The sequence below is a fragment of the Myotis myotis genome, unplaced genomic scaffold, assembly GCF_014108235.1.
Source record: "Myotis myotis isolate mMyoMyo1 unplaced genomic scaffold, mMyoMyo1.p scaffold_m19_p_1, whole genome shotgun sequence".
In the NCBI taxonomy this organism is placed as follows: domain Eukaryota; kingdom Metazoa; phylum Chordata; class Mammalia; order Chiroptera; family Vespertilionidae; genus Myotis; species Myotis myotis.
This window is the reverse complement of record NW_023416313.1, coordinates 9,114,309-9,140,652: the sequence shown is the minus strand read 5'-3', so window position 1 is coordinate 9,140,652 and position 26,344 is coordinate 9,114,309. Positions and strand designations below refer to the sequence as shown.

The 26,344-nt window shown below is 36.8% G+C and overlaps 1 protein-coding gene across 20 annotated transcripts in view; it reads left to right on the top strand.

Moving 5' to 3' along the window:
• Positions 1-26,344, top strand: part of LOC118667083 (ligand-dependent nuclear receptor corepressor-like protein) — a 150,899-nt gene that overhangs the window by 89,411 nt on the left and 35,144 nt on the right. The gene's annotated exons all lie outside the window — the stretch shown is intronic.

Here is a 26,344-nt window from a genome sequence, read left to right as displayed (position 1 = left end):
AAAATAGTTTTATTAAAACAAGATATTAGTTAGGTTTTAGTGTTTTAATCATTGATAGATATACCATGTTCTGTAGTAGCTTCTGGTGGAAAAAAGAATATGGGCTACAGAGTCAAAACTAAATGTGTTGCTAGTTGCTTTTTTAATTAAATAGCTGTTATGTTGATCAGGTTACTGAGTGATATATCACTGTGAAGATTAATATAATGTAAATGAAACACCAGCTTAGTGACATATTTCTAATGGGCTCATTCTTTGGTTTGTGTTCTGAGTGTTGTGATATATTGTAATTTACATGGCCAAGGTAACATGGATATACATATTCTACTTTGTAGTTACTGAATTAAGTCTGAAAAGTAGGGTTTAAGGTTTTGTCAATGACAAACCTTGTCCAAGTATATGCTGTGCCTTGAAATATGTGGTTCATAATAAGAATGTCTATGTAATTTATATAGAATATACATATTTTAAGGTACATTATCAATTTTGTTAATTGATGAGATGAATGTTCAACAAAATTTGAAGAACTACTCTGAAGATTTTAGAGACTGATTCTTCAGAGTCCAGAATCGATGAGCTGACTTACAAAGAATATTTAATTGCTAAAGGTCTAATAGGAAAAGTTGTAGTCACAGGAGAGTTGACTAATACAGTGGTTGGTCATAGCTTTACAGAGACAAAAAACACGGGAAGCTTGAAGGGTGAGGAGGGGCAAAATGATTTTGGACTGAAAGAGAATATGTTCATACATTTTTTTTAAGGAAAACCATATAGATAAATAGTTACATTAAGCTGTGGTAGGTCATGGCTTTTATTAAAACCTCATAGGCTGTAAGAAAAGAAACATGGAAGTATAACGGGTGCAGCAAGGGTTTCCTTTTAGTATAATAATTGTATGAATTCTTTTTTTTTTTTTAATTTAAATCTTTATTGTTCAGATTATTACATTTGTTCCTCTTTTTTTTCCCCCCCCATAACTCCCCTCATCCCAGTTCCCGCCCAACCCTCCGCCCTCACTCCCCACCCACTGTCCTCATCCATAGGTGCACGATTTTTGTCCAGTCTCTTCCCGCATCTCCCACACCCCTTCCCCCCCAGGAATAGTCAGTCCATTCCCTTTCTATGTCCCTGATTCTATTATAATCACCAGTTCATTCTGTTCATCAGATTATTTATTCACTTGATTCTTAGATTCACTTGTTGATAGATGCATATTTGTTGTTCATAATTTGTATCTTGACCTTTTTCTTCCTCTTCCTCTTCTTAAAGGATACCTTTCAGCATTTCATATAATCCTGGTTTGGTGGTGATGAACTCCTTTAGCTTTTCCTTATCTGTGAAGCTCTTTATCTGACCTTCAATTCTGAATGATAGCTTTGCTGGATAAAGTAATCTTGGTTGTAGGTTCTTGGTATTCATCACTTTGAATATTTCTTGCCACTCCCTTCTGGCCTGCAAAGTTTCTGTTGAGAAATCAGCTGACAGTCGTATGGGTATTCCCTTGTAGGTAACTGAGTTTCTTTCTCTTGCTGTTTTTAAGATTCTCTCTTTATCTTTTGCTCTTGGCATTTTAATTATGATGTGTCTTGGTGTGGTCCTCTTTGGATTCCTTTTGTTTGGGGTTCTCCGCGCTTCTTGGACCTGTAAGTCCATTTCTTTCACCAGGTGGGGGAAGTTTTCTGTCATTATTTCTTCAAATAGGTTTTCAATATCTTGCTCTCTCTCATCTTCTGGCACCCCTATAATTCTGATGTTGGTACACTTGAAGCTGTCCCAGAGGCTCCTTACTACACTATCCTCGCATTTTCGGATTCTTTTTTCATTTTGCTTTTCCGGTTGGGTGTTTTTTGCTTCCTCGCATTTCAAATCATTGACTTGATTCTTGCGCTCCTCTGGTCTGCTGTCGGGAGTCTGTATAATATTCGTTATTTCAGTCCGTGTATGCTTAATTTCTAGTTGGTTCCCCAATATAAGATCGAGGGTCTCATTAATTTTCTTGTAGATCTCATTAAGTTTATCGGCGGCTTCTAAACAGTTCTTGAGAGACCTTAAAAGTGTGGTTCTGAACTCTATATCTTCCATTGACAATTTTGTCCTGTTTCTTTGTCTCCGCATTTTGTTATGCTTCCTTGGTGCACCCCCTCGTGGTCTTTGTTCGCAGTCTTATAGTTAAACCTTGTTGTAGCTAATACCAGGGAGGGTTTGACCTCCAGGCCAAGTGGCTATGAGAATCAGCTGTGTCAGCAGTGAGAGAACTTCTGTCCTCTAGGGAGGTGCTAATCTAGCCTTTGCCTGAGGCTATCCGGCAAATGCCTGTGTGCAGGGCTTGGGCGGGGCGGGTCGCACAGGATCAACAGGGAGAGCAGTTATGGCGGCTCTCAGTCCTGTCCCCAGGGGCTCTGCCTCTCTGAGTCCCAGCACCCACTGCAAAGCTCAGAGAGAAAGCTGCACTCGCTCTGACCGAAGCCAGACAGTCCCGCTTCTCCCGTTTGAGTCAGGGTCCCTAGAGACTCGCCCGGATCTGGAGCTCAGAGTCGGCGACTCCCTCCCGATTGAAAACGCCAACCACGCCCTCCGCCGCAAGCATGCTCTGCGCACTCCGCACCTCAGAATTTGACTTCAGCACTGCGCCTCCTCTGAATGTCCGTATGCGTTTCTCTTTCCTCCTAGTTGTAGGACTTCCACTCAGCCAGCGGTCCTGTGGTTCTGGGTGATGTCCCTTCCGTTTTTTGGTTTCACTTTTGAAGTAGTTGTTCAAAGCAGCAAACTCCGGCGTTAACCTATGCCGCCATCTTGGTTCTCCCTCTAGTTGTATGAATTCTTATGATAATGTGGTTCTATCTCCCTAACCATCAGCCCCCCCCCCCCAAAAAAAAAACCACAATCCTAAAATGTTATAAAGGCAGAGATTCTGTGGTTCTGTGTTCTCTTTGTTTCTCTCACCTGGTCAGTTGAGTATTAAGCCTCATTCCTCAGTTTATCTTTGTGCCCATTACTGTAGCAATTAGAGATTCTAAATGTTTTGTCATGCCCAGAGAAGAGTACATTTAAATCCTATAGTAGTCCATGGTAGTTTTTATCAAACCTCTTTAGAATAAATTTTTTAACATTATTTGGGTTTTACTCTATTGTATTAGATTTTCTTTGTTAGGGAGTCTCCTTTTAACACTTTTGTTTTTCGATTATTCCCAGGAATGCCCCAGCTTTAGCAGATCTAAATGCTTGTCTGGAGATGTTGGTATCTCTCTGAGTGCCACATTGGTTACAGTGGGTATGTTCTACAAGTGGGTGTGTTCTGCAAACACTTGTGCCTCTGCCAGCCATCATTCCCCACAATATCCTCTGGACTGATACTTCTATGCTCTATTAAAGATGGCTGTGGTATAAGAAAGGCTTTATCTAAACAACTACTTTGTTGGGTCAGAGATTGATCCTACTTAATAGCAAGTGTCATAGCCACTGAGGAGGCAGAAAAAAGGCTGTCATGGGAAATGTCTTAGCATTCCAAATAATTTCTAGTCAGATTTTTATATAACACAATCATATAGAGAAATACGAGCATAGAGGTAGTGTACCTAGAGTAACTTGCCTGACTGCATCCCTGTAAAAGGAAAATGGTTCACCCCTCCTGTTTGTTCAGTATCCTGTTAGATTGTTTCCTATCCCTAGGGTAGCAGTTAGGCCAGCTGAAAGACATGTGTCATTATTATTCATCTGTTCTGACGCTGGCTTTCATGGCAGAATATAAAAGTAGATTGTATAAAAAGTAGAAGCTGGATGAAGCAGGTTGGGAGTAGAATGTCTGGTACATAGAATGATCATTGTATTGGCAGTCTATGGTGGTGATTCCTAATGGGGATACATTTTTATAAATTAGTCTAAATATAGTTGTGATTTATTTTTCTGAAAATATTCAGGAACTTGCTTAACGTGTTGTTCTCTGTCTGACTTCTCATTCTACTTAACAATTGTAAGAAATGAAACAGTGGGTATGGTATTTTATCATGGCAGTTTAAAAATAGCATTCCATTTTGCTGCTATAATTTCCAAGATACTGTTTTGTCAAGTTTTTCTTTCTCTTTAATTTTACTTCCTAGCTCAGGGGTTCTAACCTAGGATACTTCCCAACACATTCATGGGTAGGCTTTTCTTAGGTCCATGAAATTAAATGGGGGAAAAATGATACCTTTACTTTCATTAACCCTCAGATGAAATTTAACATTTTCTTCAAATATAAATTTTGACAACAAGCAGTAGTAACATTAGTAATACCTGGTCTAGCAATAAATAGATATTTCCATGTCATATTATATCTTATTACTTATATTCTCACTGCTTTGAAATTATGGTACATAGTAAACTTATACTCTACCAGATTTTCTATTTTAATTCATTAAGAAAAAAGCACATATCCCTGTATCTCAATTAAAAATATCTTTTTACAATTATATTTACTATGCTTGGGTTTTTTTCCTAATCCTATATATTTGAGTATTGAAAACATGACTCTGGGGTGCCCATAGTTTCCTCCACACTACCAAAGGACCCTTTTCACAATAAGGGGTAAGAATCCTATCCACCTCCTTTACTATTTGGTCTTCAAGCTGTCCCCAGAATGTCATAACTTCAGGACTGTGTCCTTAGAATTTATATACACATATATGTGTATATTTATGTACATATATGCATTCTCCACTCCCCCCTCCTATCTCATTCCCTCTTTTGGCTTTAACATTTAACCTCTCTCCAAGCTCCATGCTATTTTCTAGACATCTCCATATATATGCTGGGGGAGGAATTTTAAATAAGCTCAGTGAATCTAAGCTAAACCTGTTTTACTTTTAAACATATTCTTTTCCTCCTGTGTTTCTTATTAATCAGTGCCATTGACACCTTTCCACTCACAGAGGATTAATGTGCAAGAATCACTTTTGATCTGAAAGGGGTTATTAATCAGTCACCAAGGGTTATTAATAAGTCACCAGAGATTATTAATAAGGCTGCTATGAACATTATGATACTCTTTTGGACAACTGTTTCTTTATTTTTAGGAAAATTCATAGGACATAGTGTCAATGTATAGTTAAAATATATTAGAAACTGCCTAGACTCATTAGAAATGCATGAGAGTTCTAGTTGCTCCAGATCCCTGTCAGCAACTACTGTTAGCAATTTTTGTTACTAGCTAATTCTATTATGTTTGAAATGCTATCTCATTTTGCTTTAAATTGCATTTCCCTGATAACATATATTGAGCGCTTTTTCAGATTCTTATAGGTGATTTCTATGTTTTTTAAAAGAATCTGTTCAAGTCATTTGCCCATTTTTAAATCATTTATTATTTTTCACTTACAGTTGACATGCAGTATATTAGTTTATGATGTACACCCCAGTGATGAGACATTATATAACTTGCTATGTGATCATCTTTATAAATCTCATACCCATCTGACACCATACATAGTTATTAGAATACTAGAAGTCCAGTGCATGAATTCATGTACCAGTGGGGCCCCTTGGCCTGGCTGGCAATCGGGGCTATGAGGGCAGATCAGGGCCAGCGACCTGGGGGAGGAACTGCGGGAGGTTGGTCAGCCACAGGAAGTTGACTGTGGGAACACACTAACCAACAGGGGCAAGCTCCTGCATTGAGCATCTGCCCCCTGGTGGTCAGTGCATCATCATAGTGACCGGTCGACCGGTCGTAAAGGTCACTTAGGCTTTTAAATAGAGAGATTATTGACTCATTTTTAGTTGGGTTGTTTGCCTTCAATTATTGATATGTATGTGATTTTTGTAAATTTAATATGCACAGACTTTATCAGAGCATTAGTAATGTTTTGTATTTTGTATTTTTGTTGAATAGTGCTTTAATCTTGTTGAAGTGCTTTGTGACGTTGAAAATAAAGTTTCAATATCCTCCATGTGGTAGCTAAAGAAACTAGACACGTGGGTGAAACTAAGCTAACACCTAAGAAAATAAAAAGGGGATCTCTGAAAAGTTGAGAATCTTCCAAGTTTATTTTTTTAAGATGGGCTTTAAACTGATGTATATTTTAAGTGTTTTCTGTAACAAATTAACTTTAAACACATTTACAAAATGAAATAAAATTGTCTTCACGAGATCATTATTAGATTTATCCAGGTAGTCCAGTAGATGGCTGTAAATTTGAAGTTGTAAGGTTATAGCCTTTTCTCAATCCTGCATAAAATATATATAATCTTATTCTAAATATGTGGCAAGTTTTTAAATGTGAGACCCAGGCCAAATGACCCCTGGCTGCTTTTATGCTAGATATAAAACTAGACCAGATTTGTTCCACTTTATCATTCTTTAGTTCTTTTTATTTGAGAAATATGTAGGTAGGCTTTTCAATAAATAAATTGATAATTAATATCATGACTTAAGAACCTCCTTTTGCCCTAGCCGGGTTGGCTCAGTGAATAGAGCATCGGCCTTTGTACTCCAGGGTCTTGGGTTCGATTCTGGTCAAGGGCACATGCCTGGCTTGCGGGCTTGATCCCCATTAGGGGACATGTGGGAGGCAGCCAGTCAATGATTCTCTCTCATCATTGATGTTTCTATCTCTCCCTCTCCTTCCTGTCTGAAATCAATAAAAATATATTTGGGGGGAAAAAGAACCTCCTTTTTATATGGCTTAGCTATACCTCTTAATTTGGGGGGCAAGAGTATTCCTGCTGTATTTTCCATTTCTGTTGTTCCACAACTACAGTTAAACTATGTTCCAAAAATGTACTAATTTGTTTGGAACTCTGAGTAGTATTTTTTTCTTGGAAATAAATGTTAAATAGTAATTCAGGAGTATACAGAAGTCTATAATGGTAATCAAAGGTTAATGTACTTGTTTATATTACTATCCTAGATAATTGGTTTTGTGAGAATTGAAGTCTAAATTTGGAAAAGTAAAAATACATTTTACTTTTTCCCCAAAATACTTCTTTGATTCCCTTGTTTCTTCCACATTTTCTCTCCTATCCCCACTGAAGTGGCAGTTTATAGTGTTTGATCTTTGTTAATGGATAAAGTACAGAAAACCTGGATACCTGTATAATAGTAAGAATATGGGGGAAGAGATTATTTTTTACTAGAGGCCTGATGCACGAAATTCATGCAAGAGTAGGCCTTCCTTCCCCCGGCTGCCGGCACCAGCTTCCCTCTGGCACCCGGGACCAGGGCTTCCCTCGCAGCCTGACTTCGTCCAGAAGGACATCCAGTCAAATTAGCATATTACGCTTTTATTATTACAGATAAGTCAGGGCTACCTCATTTGTTCTATATAAAACTGCATATTTGGTTTGTCAGTCTAAAAGTTCGTGGGTGGATAAGCAGTGGTTGCTTGGTAGGTATGTTTTTACCCTCTGCTTTTTAGAAAAAGAATACTTTTTCTGTCCTAGCTTGAGGATGAAAAGAATTTTTAAATGCCCTGATGACACAGTTAGTAAATGCTTTTAGCCTGTGGAGAAAGACAATTTACTAATGAGATACTTGCTCACTAGTAGTCAAGAAGTGTCAGATGGATGTGTTATGTAGTTGTCAAAATGTGAGTTAGGATTTGGTTTTTAAATAGCTTAACATTGCACCTTTTTTATTTACTCAATGTAGAATCACTCTTGCAACATAATTCTTCAGATCTGCTTTCCTAGAGTCCCATAATTATTTACCATCTTCTGGAATTATATAAGTTGCATCTAAATTTAGTTGTCTGTAACACATCTTTTTTTTTCAAGAATGGCAATTATATTTATTAATGAATAAATACAGTCTCAAAGCATGTATCAACATCGAAACTAGTCTTTATGAATAGTACAATGCCATCTTGTAATTTCTTATTCTAAAGGTTCTCTGGTGCCATCTACTGAATAGTTTTTAAAGGAAGAAAAGTATAAGAAGTCAGATGAATTTTTCACTTAATCCAGTTTTTTGTTTTGTTTTTTAGATTAATAGAGGTTATTTTTTAGAGCATTTTTAGGTTTGCAGAAAGTGTGGAAAATTCATCTCCTCCCCCCCGCCCCCCTCAGTGTTCTCTGTTACTAACAATCTTTCGTTAGTGTGTTGCATTTCTTTTTTTAAAAATAAATTTATTGGGGTGACATTGGTTAGCATGAACATAGAGGTTTCAGGTGTGGGTTTCTATGTTACAAGATCTGTATATTATACTGTGTGCCCACCACCCAAAGTCAAATCTTCTCCCATCACCATATTCGAGCTCCCTCCTTCCCCCTACATTTCTTACAGTTGATTAATTACTATTGATACATTATTATTAAATGGAGTCTTATACTTTACCTTAGCTTCACTCTGTGTCTTATACAGTTGTGTGAGGTTTGCCAGATGTACAGTTTCATGTATCTACCATTACAGTGTCATACACAATAGTTTCACTGCCTTAAAAATTCCCTCTACTCCACCTATTTGTCCCTCTACCCCTTGCCCCCAACCTATGTCAAACACTGATATTACTCTCTCCATGGTTTTGCTTTTTTCCAAAATGTTATACAGTTGGTATGCTACAGTATGTAACCTTTTTTAGGTTCCTTTTTTTTCCCCTTGGTGTGGCTTGATAGTTCATTTCTTTTAATTACTGAATAATATTCCATGCTATGCATATACCACAGTTTGTTTATCCACTCACCTATTAAAGGACATTTTGGTTGTTTCTAATTTTAGCAATTATAAATATTTACTAGTTTATGTGTAGCTATATTTTCAATTCATTTTCATAAATACCTTAAGGGTACAATTCCTGGATCCTATGATAAGACTGTTGAACTTTGTAAGAAACTGCCATATTACCCTAGCTGGTTTGGCTCAGTGGATAGAGCGTCAGCCTGTGGACTGAAGGGTCCCAGGTTTGATTCCAGTCAAGGGCACATGCCTGGGTTGCAGGCTCAATCCCCAGTAGGGGGCAGCCAATCAATGATTCTTTCTCATCGTTGATGTTTCTATCTTTCTATCCCTCTCCTCTCTGAAATCAATAAAAATATATTAAAAAAAAAAAGAAACTGCCATATTATCTTCCACTGTGGCTGTACCATTTGCATTCCCACCAGCAATGAAAGAGAACTATTATTGCTCCCCATCCTTGTCAGAATTTGTTGTTGCCAATGTTTTAGATTTCAGCCATTCTAAGTGGTATCTCATTATTATTTTAATTTTCAGTTCCTTTTTGACATATGATATTGAGCACCTTTTCATATGCTTATTTGCTACCTGCATATCTCTTTGGGTGAGTTGCTTGTTCAGATCTTTTGCACATTTATAACCCATTTGCATTGGGTTATTCATTTTCTCATTGTTGGTTTTAAGAGTTCTTCGTGTATTTTGGACATAAGACCCCTTTATCAGATTATGCAAATATTTTCTCTCAGTCTGTGGCTTGCATTTTCATTCTCTTAACAGTCTTTCACAGACCAGAAATTCTTAAATTTTAATATTGTCTTAATATTTTTATGCATTATGTTTTTTTTTTCTAAAAAGTCATTGTCAAACCCAAGGTCACCAACATTTTCTCCTGTGTTATCTTCTAGTGGCTTTATAGTTGTGCTTTACATTTAGGTATATTACCTATTTTGAGTTAATTTTTGTGGAAGATGTATTATCATATTGATAATACAGAACACGGGAAATATTGTGTGTGGCATTTATAAGCTTTGCCTGCCAGAGATTCTATAAGCAGTGACAATAAAATAGTAATGACCACACTTATGCCTAAATAACAATCCCTACCACATGAAGGAAAAGTTGGATATTTGAAATATTGGTAGATTCTAACTACACCAGGGACAGGAAGAGTAGAAAGTGGATATAGGATATTTTTTGTATGCCCCAAAATAAGGAAGTTTTCAAAAACAGGACACTGACTGGTTTTTATCTGTGAACTGACCTTGTATTCTTTAGGTTGCTGGATTCTGTTTGATAGTCTTTTGTTTAGGATTTTTGTATCTATTCATAATGGATATTTTTTTTATTTGGTTAGGTAGTTTTCTTTTCATGCAGGTTTTTGTTGTTGTTGTTGTTGTTTTCTCTGTTTTTAATATCAGGCTACTTATTGGACTCATAGAATGAGTTGGGAAGTGTTTCTTAGAGTTGTTGAAGGATCGGTGTTAATTCTTCATTAAGTGTCTAACTGTAACAGTATACAGTACACCAGTTAATCTGTCTGTCACTGGGCTTTCTTTGTGGCAAGTTTTTGGTTACTGATTCAAGCTGTTGTTACGGGGGGCCTGGTGGGGACCGCGCAGGGTGGAGAAAGAAACATCAATGATGAGAGAGAGTCATTCATCAGCTGCCTCATGCACACCCCCTACTGGGGATTGAGCCTGCAACCCAGACAAGTACCCTGACCAGAAAATGAACCATGACCTCCTGGTTCATAGGTCGACACTCAACCAATAAGCAATGCCAGCCGGGCTACATTTTATATTACTTCTTGAATTAGTTTGGTAGTTTTGTCTTTCTAGGAATTTTTCCATTTCATCTAGAACAGTGGTTCTCAACCTTCCTAATGCCGCGACCCTTTAATACAGTTCCTCATGTTGTGGTGACCCCCAACCATAAAATTATTTTCGTTGCTACTTCATAACTGTAATTTTGCTACTGATATGAATCGTAATGTAAATATCTGATATGCAGGATGTATTTTCATTGTTACAAATTGAACATCAGTAAAGCATAGTGATTAATCACAAAAACAATACGTAATTATATATTGTGAAATATTTATTTCTAATTACAAATAAGTGAAATTTTGTCTTGAAGCATGGTGTAGCATGGGTAACAGTCTTAATATAACAACAGTAAACTACATTGCTACATTATGTGACAGTATGCGTAAAAAGCCAACGTCAGCGCGAAGGTTGAGTTTGCTTTCTCACCAGATCAGAAATTCTCGGGGCAGTCTTTGCAAGAGCACAACGAAGATCATCTTCCACAACAAGTCTACTTCTGTATTTAGACTTGATAACCAACAAGCTGGAAAACCCTGTTTCACAAAGATATGTTGTTGGAAATGGAAGAAGAAGGCGCAACACAGTCTCAGACAGAGCAGGATATGACTGCAAACACTTGATCCAGAATTTTGTAACTGGCATTGTAGAGAAATCAGTTCTCGCTGCATCGTTGTTAATAAGTTCAATGAACTCCCCTTGTGCTGTCTCAGGAACATCTTCAACTTTGACTGTGAATGGGCTTCTGGCAAGTGCAAATGGGGTGTCAGGTAGATTTGGCAAGTATGATGAAATTTCGTCTGCAAGTATGTGCAAGTGTTCTTTCACAGAAATTATCATCGTAATCCTTTTGTCTGGTTCAATGTCATGTTCCTCAAAAAAAGCAGATAAGGTAGGCAACATGTAAATTTTATTTTCATCCAATTTTTTTTGCCAAAGCTGAAGTTTCATTTGGAATGATCGGATCTTTTCAGACAGATCGAGGCATGTTGCATTTGGTCCTTGCAGTGATAAATTTAACTCATTCAAGATGGCAAAGATGTCAACCAGGTAAGCTATTTTCTGCAGTTCACTTTTATTGCTGAAAAGTGCTTCGAACTGTGGTCTTGCTTTCTGATTAAAAAACGTTTTGAGTTCATTACGAAGCTCAAAAACACGTTTTAAAATTTTTCCTCTCGACAACCATCTCACTTCAGTGTGAACTAGCAGAGCATTGTTCGGCGCATCCAACTCGTTGCACAGTTGCGAAAACAGTCGACTATATAAAGTGCTCGCCTTTACAAAATTGACACAAGTTATGACGCTTCATTACTTCTTGTAATTCTTGTGGCAGTGTCTTTGCTGCTAATATTTGCTGATGAATCATACAGTGAGTTCCGATGACTTTTGGTGACTCATTCAGTACCAAATGTTGAAATGCAGATCGACATCCTAGTATAGCTGGAGCACCATCTGTGCAAACACCACAAACCTTTTCCCAAGAGATCTTACGCTCTTTTAGAAATGAACCAACTGTGTCAAATACATCATGTGGAGTAGTTGTCGTTTCAAGAGGTTTGCAAAAAAGAAACTCATCTTTAAAGTCGCCATCATTAATATACCTCACGTAAACCAGTAACTGTGAACAGTTTGCAACGTCTGTAGATTCATCAAGCTGGATACTAAATATTGGAAGTGGAGCAGATTTAATTTCCTGGATTACCTGATCAAGAATATCAGCAGACATGTCATCTATTCTTCTGCGGACAGTGTTGCTAGATAAAGAAATTGCACTCAATCCTGTAACAAATTCGTCTCCGATCATAACTCGAACAATGTCTTTGGCCGCTGGCAACAGTAAATCCTCAGCAATGGTGTGAGGTTTCATAGCTCTGGCGATTCTGAGTGCCACCAAATATGAAGCTTCAACGGCTGCTATGTTTTGTTTGTGGTACTTGCCACCAGTGTCAAGTCTGGCTTTCTTGAGTCCATCAGCTTTGCTTCTAAAATAGTTGGTACCCTTGCTAGCAAAGCTCGGATGCTTGCTATCAAAATGGCGTTTTAGTTTGTTCGGCTTCATAGATTCGGCTGATAGAGCTTCACAGCAAATAACACATTGCGGTTTCTCAATTCCTGCTGTAATTATTGAGGTAAAACCATACTGTAAAAAATCCTCACTATATTTTCTTTTCTTAACGTTCTTCTCTACACGATCCATTGTCATGGGATGGTTTGCTAATGAAAATAATATATAACAATAGCTTTAATAATACAAAAGATGATACATGGCATAGTTCAGTCAATACAGTTCATTAAAGTTTCCTATGATTTACCAGTCTTTGTGTTGTTGGTTTTTCATACCTGTTACTATCACAAGGGGGCAGTATTCACATCAACCACAGCTGAATATAAAAAGACCAGTCAGCATCCAGATTAAGTTCCCATGGTACAGATATTTTTTTTTTTGCAGTAGTTGATGATTTTACAGTACATGAATTTACATTTACTCAGTAATTATAATTCATGAAGTGTCATTTTACCTCCAATACTGCTGCTTTCAACACAGCAGCTGCTTTCTACACAGTAGCTGCTCTCTACACACGTGTGACTGGTCTGCATAAGTACATTATGGTGCCAACGCTGTCACATACACCTGTATCTGTACGGGGTGTATGTGATGGGGTTGGAGCGATGATGTCATCATGCCAGGTATTCGTATGTGGGCATATCTGCATGTGTGCAGACCCGCCTGGAGACAGATATAGGAGTGGTGTCTGGGTTCCTAAGACCATCGAAAATATGTGTTTTCCGATGATCTTAGGCGACCCCTGTGAAAGGGTCTTTCAACCTCCAAAGGGGTCGCGACCCACATTTTGAGAACTGCTGATCTAGAAGATCTAATTAGGTAACATTTTTAATGGTATTTTCTGATTATCTTTTGTGTTTCTTTAATGATAATGGTGATATATTTTCCTTCATTCATGATTTTCACAGTTTAAATCTTCTCTAGTTTTTTTTCTGGTAGTCTAAAGTTTTATAAATTTTCAATCTTTTCAAAGAATCATGTTTTGGTTTCATTGATCTCTATTGTTTTTCCATTCTCTATTTTTTCTTTTCTAACTTTTTATTTCTTTATACTTGCTTTGGGTTTAGTTTTTAATTTATTTTTTCATAAGTTGAAAGGTTAGGACAGCCGTGGGCAAACTACGGCCTGCGGGCCGGATCCAGCCCGTTTGAAATGAATAAAACTAAAAAAAAAAAGACCGTACCCTTTTATGTAATGATGTTTACTTTGAATTTATATTAGTTCACACAAACACTCCATCCATGCTTTTGTTCCGGCCCTCTGGTCCAGTTTAAGAACCCATTGTGGCCCTCGAGTCAAAAAGTTTGCACACCCCTTGTTAGGTTATTGGGTCATTAAATGTGAAAAAAAGAATTTTAACTATACTAGTATGTGTTTATAGCTATAAATTGTCCTCTAAGCACTGCTTTATTAGCTATACCTCATACCTTTTAGTATGTAGTGTTTTCCTGTTCATTCAACTTTTAGTGTATTCTAATAACCCTTGTGACTCCATGTTTCATCCATTAGATATTTAGGAGTATGTTTTTCTATTTTCACATTTGTTAATTTCCCACGTTTCATTTTGTCACTGATATTTTTTTCACTTCTTTAATTTTGAAAAACATTTTGTATATTTTTAGTTTTTAAAAATTGATCGAGACTTGTTTTGTGATGTAACATATGGTCTGTCTTGGAGAATTTTCATGTGTACTTGATGAAAATAATATATTCTATTGTTTGGTATAGAGTGCTTTATATATGTCTGTTAGGTATAGTTGGTTTATATATGTCTTCTGCTTGTTGATCTTTTGTCTACTTTTTTATCCATTATTAGTAGTTTATTGAAGCGTCCAACTATTACTATTGAATATTCTATTTCTTCCTTTAAATCTGTTAGTTTCTTCTTCATGTATTTGGGATTTTTCATTATAAAAAGACCTGTTTCTAATGACAGTTTTGTCTTAGAATAGATTTTGTCTGATATTAGTATAACCACCCTAGCATTATTTTATTTTTTTAATCTTTATTGTTTAAAGTATTACATAGAGTATTACATATATTTCCTTTTTCTCCCATTGACCTCTCCCAGACCACCCCCACTGCCCAGCACATGCCCTCACTCTCCCTAATGTCTTTGTGCATTGATTATGCTCATGTGCATGCATACAAGTCCTTTGGTTGATCTCTTCCCTCCACCCCTCCTCAACCCCACCTTATCCCCACCTTCCCTCTGAAGTTTGACGATCTGTTCGATGCTTCTGTCTCTGGATCTATTTTTGTTCATCAGTTTATGTTGTTCATTATATTCCACAAATGAGTGAGATCATGTGATATTTATCTTTCTCCGACTAGCTTATTTCGCTTAGCATAATGCTCTCCATGTCTATCCATGCTGTTGCAAATGGTAAGAGTTCCTTCTTTGTTACAGCAGCGTAGTATTCCATTGTGTAGATGTACCACTGTTTTCTAATCCATTCATCTGCTGATGGGCACTTAGACTGTTTCCAAATCTTAGCTATTATAAATTGTGCTGCTATGAACATAGGGGTGCATATATCCTTTCTGATTGGTGTTTCTGATTTCTTGGGATATATTCCTAGAAGTGGGATTATTGGGTCAAATGGGAGTTCCATTTTTAATTTTTTGAGGAAACTCCATATTGTTTTCCACAGTGGCTGCACAAGTCTACATTCCCACCAGCAGTCACTAGGGTTCCTTTTTCTCCGCATCCTTGCCAGCACTTGTCATTTGTTGATTTGTTGATGATAGTCATTCTGACAGGTGTGAGATGTTATCTCATTATCATTTTGATTTGCATCTCTCAGGTGACTAGTGACTTTGAGCATGTTTTCATGTCTCTTGGCCTTCTGTATGTCCACTTTCAAAAAGTGTACATTTAAGTCCTTTGACCATTTTTTGATTGAATTGTTTATCTCCCTTTTTTAAGATGTCTGAGTTCCCTATAAATTTTGGAGATGAGGCCCTTATCAGATATAACATGCAGTGGGCTTTCTTTCTTTTTTTTAAAATATATTTCATTGATTTTTTATAGAAAAGAAGGGAGAGGTATAGAGAGTTAGAAACATCTATGAGAGAGATCAATCAGCTGCCTCCTGCGTGCCCCCCACTGGAGATGTGCCCACAACCAAGGTACATGCCCTTGACTGGAATCAAACCTGGGACCCTTCAGTCCACAGGCCGACGCTCTATCCACTGAGCCAAACCAGTTCAGCGGACTTTCTTGTTTGGTTGATAGTTTCCTTTGCTGTGAAGGAGCTTTTTATTTTGATGTAGTCCCATTTGTTTATTTTCTCCTTAGTTTCCTTTGCCCCAGGAGCTGTATCGGTAAAGATATTGATACAACATATGTCTGATACTTTGCTGCCTATGGATTCTTCAAAGCTTTTTATGGCTTCCCATCTTATGTTTAAGTCCTTGATACATTTTGTTTTTGTGTATGGTGTGAGTTGGTGGTCTAGTTTCATTTTGGGGGGCATGTATTTGTCCAATTTTCCCAACACCATTTATTGAAGAGACTGTCTTGACTCCATTGTATGCCCTTGCTTCCTTCATCAAATATTAATTGAGCATAGTGGCTTGGGTCAATTTCTGGGTTCTCTGTTCTGTTCCATTGGTCTGTATGTCTGTTCTTGTGCCAATACCAGGCAATTTTGAGAACACTGGCTTTGTAATATAGCTTGATATCTGGTATTGTGATCCCTCCAACTTTGTTCTTCTTTCTTAAGATTTCTGCAGGTATTCAGGGTCTTTTTTTATTCCATATGGATTTTTGGAGAATTTGTTCTAGGTCTCTGAAATATGCCATTGGTATTTTAATGGGGATTACATTGAATCTATAGGTTGTTTTGGGTAGTATGGACATTTTAATGATGTTGATTCTACCTATCCATGACTGCGGTATATTCTTCATTTGTTTATGTCTTCCTCTATCTCTTTTTTCAGTGTCCTATAGTTTTCCAAGTAAAGCTCTTTTACCTCCTTAGTTAGGTTTATTCCTAGGTATCTTAATTTTTTTATTGCAATGGTAAATGGGATTGTTTTTGTTTGTTTGTTTCTCTTTCTGTGAGTTCATTATTGGTGTATAAAAAAACCCGTAGATTTCTGAGTGTTAATTTTGTATCCTGCTACATTGCCAAATTCATTTATTAAATCTAGTAGTTTTTTTATGGAGTCTTTAGGGTTTTCTATGTACAATATCATGTCATCTGCGAATAATGACAGTTTTACTACTTCTTTTCCAATTTGGGTGCCTTTTATTTCTTCTTGTCTGATCACTATGGCTAGCACTTCCAGTACTGTGTCAAACAGAAGTGGTGAAAGTGGACATCCCTGTCTTGTTCTTGTTCTTAGGGAGAATGCTTTTAGTTTTTGCCCATTGAGTATGATGTTGGCTGTAGGTTTGTCATATAAGGCTTTAATTATGTTGAAGTATGATTCCTCTATTTCCACTTTGCTGAGAGTTTTTATCAAGAAAGGATATTGTATTTTGTCAAATGCTTTTTCTGCATCAATTGATATGATTGTGATTTTTACCTCTCAATTTGTTTATGTGATGTATCAAATTTATTGATATGCGGATATTATACCATCCTTGCATCCCCGGAATAAATCCCACTTGGTCATGGTGTATGATCTTTCTAATGTAATGAGGGCTCTGATTTGCTAGGATTTTGTTGAGGATTTTAGCATCTATGTTCATCAGAGATATTGGCCTGTAATTCTCTTTGTAGTGTCTTTATCTGGTTTTGGGATTAGGGTAATGCTGGCTTCATAGAAAGAGCTTGGAATTGTTCCTTCCTCTTGAATTTTTTGGAATAGTCTGAGGAAAATAGGTTTTCGTTCTTCTTTGGATGTTTAGTAAAATTCTCCTGTGAAGCCGTCTGGCCCAGGGCTTTTGTTTTCTGGAAGTTTTTTTTATTACTGCTTCAATATCCTCCATAGTTACTGGCCTATTCAGGTTTTTTTTTATTCTCCCTGATTGAGTTTTGGAAGGTCATATTTTTCTAGGAGTATGTCCATTTCTTCTAGGTTGGCCAGTTTGTTGGAATAGAGTTGTTCATAGTATTTTTTTTTTTTTTACAATCCTTTGTATTTCTGTCACCCTAGCATTCTTTTGGTTACTACTATTTACATGATACATCTGGACAATGCAATATTATTCAGCTTTAAAAAAAAAAAATGAGTAGTCAAGCCATGAAAAGACACGGACGAACCTTAAATGCATATTAGTAAGTGAAAGAAGTCAATCTGAGAAGGCTACCTACTATGTGATTCCCATTAGAAACAATGTAAATTTAATTAATCTGTTCCAGACCCCCAAATGATTCCTTGTTTTAACCTTTCTTATATACAGTGCATCTCTAATATATACTGTTCAACCTATAAATAAACACTTTTTCTTAAATTTTTCAAACTACCTTCTACTAGCCTTTAAAGGAACCACTTTTGGCAATCGTTCCAGGGGAGTCTTTCAGGTTAGCATGCAGAACATACATCACTACCTCTGAAATACTGTCACTGGCTTACTGCTTTTTGTTTATCCAAATCAACAATTCCCTGTGATCATTGCTTCTTTCAGACCCTTAGCAACATTAGCACTCTTGATGGCCTCTTTATGTTTTAAAATTGTGCTATCATTGATTTCACTAGCAACAAAAGCATTCTCTCCTTTGGTTGTTGCCAGGGAGAAGCTTTGTATCATGCTGAGGTATTAGCATGAAAGGGTTGTCAGCTCAAAAACCAAAGTTTGGTTCTACAACCCAGACATTTTTTTCTGTGAACAATTTGGTCGAGAACCAAATCATTCAAGATGAGAGATGTTCAAGATATGAGGTCTGACTGTATTTCATCCTTTCTTTTAACATGATTGTGTCTTTAAATTTAAAGTGTCTCTTTTGGCAGCATATAGTTAGATTATACTTTTAATCCATTCTGCCAATCTTTTCCTTTTTATTTACATTTATTATAATTACTGGTAAGGTAGGATTTTCATCTCTCATTTTACTATTTATTTTTAGTGTTTTATATATTTTTTGTTTTCTCTATTTCTCCATTATTACTTTCTTTTGTGTTAAATAACAGTTTTCTAGTGTACCATTTTAATGATTTGTTTCTTTTACTGTATGGTTTTCAGTTACTTTCTTAGTGGTTGCCTTGGAATTATAATTAACATCTTAATAAACAGCAATCTAGTTCAGCTTAATACCTACTTAATATCAGTAGTATACAAAAACCTTGATTCTACATGTGTCCATGCCATTTCTCCTCCTTTATGTTGTATTGTCCTTTCTGTTATATCTTTAGATATTCTTTGTCCACCAAGACAGATTCATAATTATTGGTTTGTGCAGTTATCATTTAAATTAAATAGGAGGGAAAACATTAAAAACAAAAAAATACATTTATAGTCCTAGTTAGTTTGGCTCAGTGGTTAGAGTGTTGGCCCATGGACTGAAGGGTTGTGGTTCAGTTCTGGTCAAGGGAACATACCTTGGTTGCAGGCTCCACCCTTGGCCCCAGGAGGCAACCAAGCAATGTGTCTCTCTCACACTGATGTTTTTCTATCTCTCCCCCTCTCTTCCACTCTCTAAAACTCAATGGATAAATATCCTCCAGTGAGGATTAACAAAAAAAAAATACATTTATAATTTACAAATATGTTTATATTTTATTTTACCTATGTAGTTACTATACTGGTGCTTATTATTTCTTTGTGTGAATTTGCTTTACTGTCTAGTGTCCTTTCATTAGATCAGGTCTGCTAGCCCCCCCAAAAAAAATCTGTTTTATTTGAGGATGTCTAAATTTCTCCTTTTTTTTATGAAGGATAGTTTTGCTAAAAATAGAATTCTTGGTTGACAGTCTTTCAATTCCTTGAATATGTCATCCCACTGTGACATCTGGACTTCATGACTTCTGATGTGGTATTGGCTGTAATCTCATTGAGGGTTCCTTGTTTGTGATGAATTGATTTTTTTCTTGTTGCGTTCAAGATTGACTCTGTCTTGGGTTTTTGATCGATTGGTTAGAATGCATCTAAATGTGTCTAAGTACATCCAAATGTGACTTCTCTTTCATTCCTCTTGAAGTTCATTGGGCTTTTCGGATATGTTAATAAATGTTTTTCATAAAATTTGGGACATCTTTTCTAATATTTGTGCCTCTTTTATCTCCTTCTGGGACTACCATTTGTGTATGTTGGTACACTTCACAGATCTCTGAGGCTCTGTTTAGATTTCTTCTTTAAAAGAGAACTTGGCATTGTCTTTATTTTTTTCCTCCTTTTTTCCTTCTCCTCCCTTCTTCTTTTCTACCTATCTTACTACCTGCCTGATTTTCTTCCTTTATTCCCTTCTTCTTTCCATTCTCCCCCGAGACTGGGTAAACTCAATTGGCCTACTTTCAAGCTCACTGATTATTTTTTCTGTCAATTGAAATCTGCTATTGTATCCATCTAATGAATTTTGCATTTTAGTTAGTGTACTTTTCAACTTCAGAATTTCTGTGTGGTTCTTTTTAAAAACTTCTGTTTATTTATATTTTTTATTTAGTGAGATGTTCTTCTGATGCTTTCCTTTATTCCTTTATACATGGTTTCGTTTAGTTCTTTGAACATATTTAAAATGGCTAATTTAAACTTTTTATCCAATAGGTCCAAATCTCCACTTCCTCAGAGACATTTTCTATTGACTTTTTTCTTCCTTTGTATAGGCCAGTGGTTCTCAACCTGTGGGCCACGACCCCTTTAGGGGTCAAACGACCCTTTCACAGGGGTCACCTAAGACCATCCTGCATATCAGATATTTACATTACAATTCATAACAGTAGTAAAATTACAGTTATGAAGTAGCAACGAAAATAATTTATGATTGGGGGTCACAACATGAGGAACTGTATTTAAAGGGCTAGAAGGTTGAGAACCACTGGTATAGGCCCTACTTCTTGCTTTGCATTTCTCATAATGTTTTGTTTCAAAAACTGGATGTTTTAAATAATACAATGTGACAGCCATGGGAATCAAATTATCCCGCACCTCAGAGTTTGTTGTTGTTACTGTGTGTTATTGTCACTTATTTGGTAAGTGACTTTCCTGGACTGATTTGTGAAGTCACTTTTCTTATTTTGTGGCCACTGACATTTCTTAGTTAGGTAGTTGTTAACTGTTGATTGAACAGAGATTTTCTTAAATTTCTAGGACCATGAGATTCTGTCTTTGCTTAGGAACTGTGAGTGTGTTGGGGAAGGCTACCTCAGAACTATCTTGGGCGGATAGGAATAGGGCAATTTGAAATGTTATATAGCTTGTTGTTTTTACAGAGATTTAACCAGTGTTCTTGAATAGACACTTTCTCAAAAGATTTTGGTTACTTCCAAAGTTCTTTGTTTGGAAGAGTGGAGTGAAATTCCTCCCACAAAACAATGAAAATGAAAAATTCAAATGATACCCAAAACTTTATTAAGAAGGTCAAATTTGGAGAAAACCCATCAGCTTTCTGAAGCATATTTTCCTGGTTGTTCCCCTGGTTTAGCCTTTGCTCAACCTTTCTTCTTTGTTAATCATCACCTGAGGATATTTTTTCATTGATTTTTCTGAGAGAGTGGAGGGGGGGAGAGAGAGAGAGAAACATCAATGTGAGAGAGAGAGACATTGATTGATTCCCTCCCGTATGGTGATTGAGCCTGCAACTGAGATATATGCCCTTGCCCAGAATCGAACCCAGGACCCTTCAGTCTGCAACCCGATGTTCTATCCACTGAGCCAGACCAGCTAGGGCTCTCATCCTTTCTTAATTTTAGACTCATTTACTATATGTATTGACTGAAAATTTTCAAAAACAATTAAGACCTGTTTTTTTGTTTATTTAATAGTCCTTCCTTTAGTATATATCTTTCTCCTTATATTTTACTACTAGAGATCCAGTGCACGAAATTCGTGCACAAGGGGGTGTCCCTCAGCCCAGCCTGCACTCTCTCCAATCTGGGACCCCTCGGGGGATGTCCAACTGCCAGTTTAGGCCACATCCCTCTCACAATCCGGGACTGCTGGCTCCTAACCGCTTGCCTGCCTGACTGATTGCCCCTAACCGCTTCTGCCTGCCTGCCTGATCACCCCCAACTGCCCTCCCCTGCCAGCCTGATGGCCCCCAACTGCCCTCCCCTGCTGGCCTGGTCGCCCCCAACTGCCCTCCCCTGCAGGCCTGTCACCCCTAACTTCCCTCCCCTGCAGGCCTGGTCACCCCCAACTGCCCTCCCCTGCTGACCATCTTGTGACAATGCAAGGACCACCTAGGCTTTTATTAGTATAGATAATTAGCAAGAGGAAATCAAAAGGCATGTCAACACTTTGCTTAGAAATTTCCCTAAATAGATGACCCAATTCATTAGGCACATTTTTTACTTTCCAACTTACTACAAACAAGTATTGTCTTTTTGCCACTACATAAGTATATTCTTTCCTTCACTTTCCAATAACATTTACCTCATTTTTCTACAAGTCTTCACACTCCAGCTTTATCAAAGACCAGGAAGCTTCTATTCACAATTTCTTCAATGTATTTCAGACTTATATTTAATACTCTCCCCAAAGTCCACTGTCTAGTTTTAAAGCGATATGTACATTTTAGGTTTTAATACAGCAGCATCCCACCAATGTATACTATAATCTTATTATTTTTCTTTTACTGTTTAACAAATTACCTCCAATATTTAGCAGTTTAAAATAACAAACATTTATTATCACACATTTTCTCTGAGCCAGAAATCTGAGAGAGGCTCAGCTGGATGTTTCTGGCAGTTTTTCATTTGGCAGCAATCAAGGGGTCAGGTAGGTTTGCAGTCATATGGCATTTGATTGATCTGGAGTACCTTCTTCCAGTTTCATTCATTTGGCTCAAGAACATCAAACTCTTATGAGCCTCAGTATAGGGTTGCTTACAGTATGGATTCCTCCAGAATTGTAGTGAAAGGGAGAGAGATGCAAGGATGGAGTAAGGGTGGGAGCAGAGAGGAGGCAGCGAACATCAATATTCAGGAGTATCCAAGATAGAAACCACATACCTATATAACCTAATATCAGAAATGAGTTACATTTCTGGGCTATGCTATTAATCACACATACCACCCCTGATACAATGTGGAAGGAACTACACAGCAATAGGAAACCAAGATGTGGAAATCATTGCAGACGGTCTTGATACTGGCTACCACAAAGAGCATGTTAAACTTTGAATTAGTTAAATTTGAGAAAAGAAAAGATAGGGCAAAAATAAGTTTCTTCTGTCTTTTTTTTAAATATATTTTTTATTTCAGAGAGGAAGGGAGAGAGAGAGAGAGAGATAGAAGAAACATCAATGATGAGAGGAAATCATTGATTGACTGCCTTCTGCACACCGCCTACTGGGGATTGAGCCCACAACCCGGACATGTGCCCTGCCCAGGAATCAAATCATGACCTCTTGGTTCATAGGTTGACACTCAACCACTGAGCCATACCAGCCAGGCTCTTCTGTCTTCTTGAGAGCAGTAGACACCATTTCCAGGTGGCAACGTTTTATCTTCTAGCCAAATATTTATTATTTGCCTGATCTTTCAAAACGAGTTTAATCCCTGGCCTAGATCTTTAATTAACTCATTTGCTTTATGTAATTATAATAGCTTGTACATGTAATTTAGAAGATTCATTAGCTAATTAGCAACTGAGCAGCATTTTTATTGTCTCTCTTTTTCTCTTTTTTATCTTATTTTTTAATTTATTTTTTGCCAAGTCCTTTGGTTTCACACATAGACTTATTCCCCAATATAAAGGGGCAAAATCTGAGTAGGTGAATTGAATAGAGTAGTGATATCTATTCTGCATTAAAAACTTAGCTCTAAACTCAATCATAAAGTATTTGTTTGCTCTTTTTGGAAAATTTAATTATTCTAAATTTTAAGGTGACATTGATCAATAAATTACAGAACAGTTAACCAAAATACCTAGAAGTACATTCAGTATTTCCTTTTAACACATAATGTGAAGCAAAATTAGGCTTGAAAAAAGGTGAAGAAGATTGTTCACAGAAACCTTCAAAGATTCCTGGAGGTAATAATCAAGTAGTGGTATAAACTGAAATCCTTATGGGCAGCATGGAAATTTTTTGTTTTGGTAAATCACTTTATTTAGGTTACATGTGGTAATGGGCTATACCAGTGGTCGGCAAACTGTGGCTCGCCAGCCACATGTGGCTCTTTGGCCCCTTGAGTGTGGCTCTTCCACAAAATACCGACTTCTGCGCATGGGCCACGAAGTTTCAATCGCACTGTACGTGTGCACCCGCAGGTGGTATTTTGTGGAAGAGCCACACTCAATGGGCCAAAGAGTCGCATGTGGCTCGCAAGCCGCAGTTTGCCGACCACTGGGCTATACCAAAAAATATCACATGGGCTTAGATATTATGTCCTTTTTATTTTCCCAGTTAATAATTTTATATTTGCCTTAATATTTTTACTTATTTGACATCTTGTGATTTAAATAAAATATAATTGCTTAGCTTGCATCTTTTTATCTTGTTATTTCCACTATAATTAAGAGCTAATGTTTACCACACTGTAAAAATGTCAAGTATTTGATCTGCAATCTCATATAATTTTAAAATATGTTGTGAGCACCCTGACTGGTTTGGCTCAATGGATAGAGCATCGGCCTGCAGACTGAAGGGTCCCAGGTTTGATTCCGGTCAAGGGCATGTACCTTGGTTGCGGACACATCCCCAGTAGGGGGTGTGCAGGAGGCAGCTGATCGATGTTTCTAACTCTTTATCCCTCTCCCTTCCTCTTTGTAAAAAATCAATAAAATATATATTTTTTTAAAAAAAAAAAAAATATGCTGTGAACAAGTCCTATTATGATTTTCAAGGTTCTGTTATTTCCATTTTTGTGAACAAAGAAACTATAAAATGGAGATAAGCTAAGTCTATTTTTCTCCAGTACCCCCAAACCAATACTGTCTCTCTTTCCTACTGGGTCAAAGAATAAATGTAAAGGTTAAAATGTTAACTTCTTTAAATAGGCCCACAGTCCCTTTTCTCAGATGTTTCTTCTGAATTTTAAAATATTTTTTAAAGATGTAATATAATGGAAAAGTTTATTATGTAACATCTCCAGCTGGTTCAGCACCATTGATCAAATATATTTCTATTTCTGCAAGGACCATAAATAGATTCATGCTATCATAGGTCACTTTTTGCTACCAAATATGGAATTGATCACAGTGGAGGTGTTTGTTGCCTCTTCTCACCTCCAAATAGTATGTTTTCAAACATTCTTGCATTTTAGAATCTGGGATCTGTAACAATAAATACTAGTTCAAAGATTTGCCTTCACATGTCTTAGGCAAGTTCTCCAGCTAATACTGAACCCTCAAACTAAAGAGAGTTGACCCTTCTGTCTCAAACAGCCCTGGATCAATGCAGACCTATTAACATAACACTGATCTGCCTGGGTAAGAGTTGAGGCATTTAAGGAGCATTGAACTAGTTACTAGTATCTCAAGAAGTAGGACCACTTCTATGGAGCCTAATCAAGTATAATCATACTTCCCAATTTACCAGCCATTCTACCTTTGAAGGAACAGAGTAAATAAAAGCATTGGATTGAGGCCAGAAGTGTATGTGAAAAGCCACCAACAACCCCCCTCCCCAATACCAATACTTTATCACTATTATATGCTATGTTCATAACTGGTCTGTCTTTATGCTGTACCTCTCACTAAAATCATTCAACTGTTTTGACCTCTTGTACAAGTTTCAAGTAGAACTGAATATCATTGCTGATCATTATAGTTGTAGCTGATCAATATGTTTGGCGATCAAGGATTAATTAAGGCACTTAATAATGATATTGCCATTTTTATAGGAGAATCTTAGTATATGTTTGCTGAAACATGTAGGAGTGAAATGTCATAATTCTACAATTTTTAGTAGTTCTGCAAACCAAAAGAAGTTAAAAGAAAGTGAGTGTGGCAGAATGCTAACAATTCTTGAAACTTGGTCAAGGCTGTCTGTGTGATTATACTGTTCTTTATTTTATTGTTTCTGATTTAAATTTCTAAGTATAAAATGTTGAGGAAAGAAAAAAAATCCAGCCCTAATCAGCTTGCCTCAGTGAATAGAGCATCGGCCTGCAGACTGAAGGGTCCCGGGTTTGATTCCGGTCAAGGGCACATGCTGGGGTTGTGGGCTAGATCCCTAGAAAAGTGCATGCAGGAGGCAGCCGATCAATGATTCTCTCTCATCATTGATGTTTTTCTCTCTCCCTTTCTCTCTGAAATCAATAAAAATATATATAAAAAGAAAAATAAATCCTTGATGATGACATTTAAACTGTATAAGAAATGCATATTTGACAGAATTGAAGAATTAAATAGTAATTAACAATCATGAAAGTTTAGATGTTTTCTTTAATAGTTAATGCATGCACTTAGTATATTAAGTTAAAATTTATTTGGTTATATATAGTTTATATTCACATACTAAAGTGTTTTAATATCTAGTAGAACACATTTAAATTAAAAATCTAAAAATTGGACATATTGCTGAGCTTTCTATGTCTTAATTTCTTACTTATATTTTAGTTTGTGAACAAAAATGTTATTTTGAAGAAATGGTTAAATGTGCCAAGTTTGAAGTTGTTATCATAATACTAATTAAATCTACAGGGTTTCTATTGCAAAGTCCTAGGAACCATTAGCACTTACAGACTGACACTAAAAAGACTTCTGAAATTATTAATTTGTAATAAAAATGATAAGTTTAAATATTGTTATTTTGCGTT